Source organism: Felis catus, chromosome D3 (assembly GCF_018350175.1).
Source record: "Felis catus isolate Fca126 chromosome D3, F.catus_Fca126_mat1.0, whole genome shotgun sequence".
Taxonomy (NCBI): domain Eukaryota; kingdom Metazoa; phylum Chordata; class Mammalia; order Carnivora; family Felidae; genus Felis; species Felis catus.
In genome coordinates, this window is record NC_058379.1 from 23,426,665 (window position 1) to 23,426,899 (window position 235).

Sequence of the window (235 nt, forward strand, 5' to 3'; positions counted from 1 at the left end):
CGACTGTGGAACAGAGGCCGAGAAGGATGACTGTTTATAAACATTTGGAATTTTATTTAAAAAAAAAAAAAAAAAACAAAAAAAAAACAAAAACATCACAACCATGAACATTGTTACAGTTAGAGGCCCTCTTGGTTCTCCACAATGATACTGAGCATGCTCACAAGGGGTTCCCATTGTTTTAGTCTTAGTTAAACAACCATCTTTAAAAGAAGGAAAAAAAAACTCGGCACAC